The 4,497-nt window shown below is 32.7% G+C and overlaps 1 long non-coding RNA gene across 1 annotated transcript; it reads right to left on the bottom strand.

The window, feature by feature from the left end:
* Window positions 1–611: 611 nt before the first annotated feature.
* On the bottom strand, window positions 612–2,870 carry LOC123894498. Its single transcript, XR_006803830.1, has 3 exons — window positions 2,496–2,870; window positions 1,468–1,522; window positions 612–986 (listed from the first exon to the last, which is right to left on the bottom strand). It is a non-coding gene; the product is annotated as an uncharacterized LOC123894498 (long non-coding RNA).
* Between the last annotated feature and the right edge of the window lie 1,627 nt (window positions 2,871–4,497).

Here is a 4,497-nt window from a genome sequence, read left to right as displayed (position 1 = left end):
TTCAAATCTCTTATAAAACTAGGTGAAGATTTGAAGAGTTTTTGAAGAAATTAGATATGTTCTTTGTGCGCGGCGCGGGGCGCATGGTTTGGTGGCGCGCGATGCCGGGCTGTGAGGAATTGTCTTGAGGAGTATATGTTTTATGCGTGTGGCGCGTGTTGATTGTTCATCCGGCGCGTGGCTCATATTCATCTAGCACTACAACATTTTTGCTTTTCGACCACAGGTCAAAAGTGTAGCCTAAACCATGAAAATTGTTGTCTAAAAGTATAGGGAACAGTTTTCACCTGTTTTATAAGCGAGCGTTACCTATTGTCTAAGGTTACAGTTTTTTCGCGTTTTGGGCACACTTTTTAAAACTGTCGCCTAAGTTATAAAGAACAGGGAACAGTTATTCGGAAAATGTTAGGCAACAGTTATTACCCGTTGCCAAATTTATTTACAGTCTATGATTGTTGCCTTAAAGATTAAGCAAAGGGAACAATTATCAAATGTCCCCATTACGTATTGGCAACATTTTTTGGTGTAGCCATTACGTTTGTAATTAAGATAATAATTTTGAAAATATTTTAACCAAATTTAATATTCAAATTATATATTTGAAATAAAAGTGAGGCAAATATATGAACTCCTTCATTCAATTGTTTGTAGTATTACATGATTGCATAACAGAGTACCTCCTTTCTATGGGTACTAAAAGTAGCAACATGTACTGGTTACTATATAACACCTAAAGTCATGGTTACTACTCAAAACCATAATACAACTAAAATTAAGACAATGTTTTCTCAAAACCATAATACAACTAAAATTGGACACCTTTGGTGTAAATAGTAAATTTCCTTTCATTGCCCCCACTATCTTGGTTGCATAATCATATGAAGAAGCAGCTCTAACATGCCTTCTGTTACTTTTCAATGATCTTTAGCAATTCCAACATTTCTTTGATCATAATCCTTTTTAATCGTATTGCTCCAATATAAAACCTGCTACACCAAATTAATCAATAGTTGAACAAAATCTGAACTACAATCTCACTAATTATGCAAACAACACACCCTATACGCACTAGAATGCATATTGCCATTACAAAATTAGAGTATCACTGTCATCTTTAATGTAAATGTACCAAATTACATCTAGCCATTTCATTGAAAATTCAATTTCATATTTGAACTATCTCTTAGGATTATGAGAATAAGTGATGGTTCCTTTTAACCTGCCCCACACAACTCTTAAATACAAACAACAATACCTAGATTTCCTCTAGAAGGTAGAGGGCTGCAAAACCAAACACAGTGGTGTCTACATAGCTAATTGAATAATGAAATTAAATAAAAGAAGAGCTAAAATCAAACAATTAGATAGGTTTAAATAATTTAAGATCAGATACACAAGTTAGGAATAACTTAAAAAATGTAGACAATATGAAATTAGCAGTGAAAAATTGAATTGCAAATAACTCACAATCAGACAAGTGAAGTTTCTAATCAAAATTACTTTGTTAAGAGTAAATTGCTTCCTGCACCACAATCAAAATTAACCAGTTAGTAATTGTGCTGCATTATTCACCTACACCAAAGTAGTTTGTTTTAAGGCATGTTTCAGTTTCTTCTCACTTAGTTGTCCTGCATTATTCACCTACACCAAATGTTAACATTTCATACAATTGATCATCAATTGGTTTCTTTTGGAAGGAAAAGAGCAACCAGATATAACAAGTAATTTGGCATTTCAATATCAATTTCATATTCAATATTATCCTCATTATTGTGAAGAATGCAACAACTACCTATATTACATATCAAAAACTTCACATCTCAGTTCCATTTATGAAAAGAAGTCCCCCCATCATTGGTTTATATTTCTTAGTGCATTACCAAAATGTATAGCATACACAACATTATTGCATCTTTTTTCATGAGTTTTTAGTCAAGATGAATTGGTTCATTCATACTCAGCATGAGTTTTCACTCAAGATGAATTGGCTCATTCATAAAACCACTATCCTCTACATACTAAGTATTAACTAGTAATTAATATTTAGTAATTTAGTAATCACTATATTTCACAAAATCCGGCAAACACAAAACACGAATCTAGAAAGTATAAACAATTATAAAAAACCTATACATACCAAAAACCAACAAAGTGCCATTCAAATATGACCAAATCTTGTTAGGTTTGAAGTTGAACAGAATATGAAAAACATGCAAATTTAATAATCAGACAAATTAACATCAAATTTCTAACTGAGCCAAGAACAGAGAAATTTAGTTTGGGATGAAAGATGATGTTAGGGTTTTGGCACAATTTAGGGAAAACTCAATCTAAGTTGAAGTTGATAAAGAGACTCACGATATAAGAAGTTAATGTTGCTCAACACTGTGCAAAATACATCCACAATCTCATAACTAAACATCACAAAAAATTCATCCACAGCAACAATAACAAACAATCTAGAAGAAAATAAGAACAAACCCAGAATAACATACCAGAAAAAATCCTTCAACAAATCCAGATCTGCATTCAGATCACTCATGAAACCCTTATCCTAACCACCAACTCCGCTAACTAATCTCTGAAACTATGACGCCACTGATATAGGGTCTCCGGATGGAAGCCATTAATTCTGGTCAGAAAAAAAATACGAGAAAGAGGAATAGATCAAAAACCCTAGAAAGATAGGGATTGGATGGTGTGACAGAATAAATTGGAAACCCTAAAAATCTAGGGATTGAGCAGTGGGAGAATTTATAAAGCTATGAATTGAGGTGGATTTTCGATTTAAGGAGACGGAGGAGAAGGAGCCACGCAGTCGGGTTTAACTCTCAAACTTGTTTTGTGTGTGATGGGTCAGGGTGGATGGGATTAGTCTTTTAATTGAACCAGTGAGATAAAATTAATTAATTTTATACTTCGGTCCTTATTATAAGGAACACTTTGGGAAAAAAATTTGGTCCTTTTTATAAGAAACTTTGACTAATTTTCAAATGTTCTAAATGTTCAATTTCACTTATGCCCTTATTTATTATGAAAGAGAATTTAAAAATAAGTAAGTTAGTTGAATAAAAAGTAATTAAATAAGGGTAAACATGGAATAAATTTAAATTTATAAGAGTATTAAATGAAAATAACTATGTTAAATGTGTTTCCTTGGTCTGTGTGATTTTTTCAAAGTGTTCCTTATAAAAAGGACCGGAGGGAGTAATAGAGTAAAGTATTTTTTAATGTTGAACATTTAAAGCAATTGTTGATAAATGTTGCCTTTTGTCATAAATAATGTAACGCCTTAAAACTGTCCCCACAAATATCTATAGGCACAGTTGTTAACTATTGCAAAAGAAATATCATAGTAACAGTCCGAAAATGTTCCCTTTTCTATTTCAGGGAACAATTATCTAGCGCTGCCTAAAAGGCCCTGGCAACAGTCATAACGTGTTAGCTAAGCCACTTTTAGGTAACAGTTTATACGAGTTGCATTTAAAAGTGTTGCTAAAGACAACAAATGTTGTAGTGTAGCGCGTGGCACCTTGCTCGTAATTTGGCCTATACATGGCACGACAGATCTGACGCGTGGCGCCAGCGGGAATTCTATATAAAGCAAACTCATTTTCTTGAAGAAGGTTGCGAATTTTTACAGAAGTTTGAGAAAAAGTTGTGTTCCAATCCTTAGCTACCAAAGATTTCGATTGAAGAATCAAGATCCAAGTTAAATCCATGATGAATTCATCTCTATGATCCATTGATTCCTTCCATCTTTTCATGGATTTCAAAATTTTCTTAGATTGGATCTTTAGCTGAATCTAGGTCACCTTGATTGGATCATGTAAATTTATTTCCTCTAATTGAATGATGAATTAGTTTCAATTGATTATCTTTTATGCTTATTGCTTCATATAATTTGGTCAATTGTGTAATTGATTTAATTGATTGATTTTATCATGAGAGTGGATGATTGAACAATTACTAGTCACTTTAGACATATTGAATTGGTAATTGTGTTCATAGAATCAACGTGCTTGAAACATCACTCAATCATAAATCCACCTAAGAGATTAGGCAATTTGTGATAGAGGGAGTGGATCATATTACAAAGGATATGATCAATTTGTTGATTCAACTTGAAACTAGCTCATTATTTCATTATGGTTGACACATTTCACCAATCAAGTGTTTGATCTAGACAATCTGATCGCTTCTTTTATCTCAAATTTTACGATTCAATTTACATTGCACTAATTCAAATATTTTGCTAAGAATGAACAAACTCCCCCACGCTTTATTACTTTTTACACTAAAACTAGTCCGAATTGCTATTGTTGATTGAGACAATCCCTATGGACGATATCCCTTTTACTACTTGTGACGAATAAGTACACTTGCTTATTTCTCGTCAATTTCTTATCAATTGTATATCTTAGAAGTCTTTAGTTTATCTCGTAAGTCTTTAAACCGTGTTGTATTTTGTGTACACCTCTTATAGTATATCAAGTG

This window comes from Trifolium pratense, linkage group LG7 (genome assembly GCF_020283565.1).
Source record: "Trifolium pratense cultivar HEN17-A07 linkage group LG7, ARS_RC_1.1, whole genome shotgun sequence".
Taxonomy (NCBI): domain Eukaryota; kingdom Viridiplantae; phylum Streptophyta; class Magnoliopsida; order Fabales; family Fabaceae; genus Trifolium; species Trifolium pratense.
This window is presented reverse-complemented; position numbering and strand designations above follow the sequence as displayed.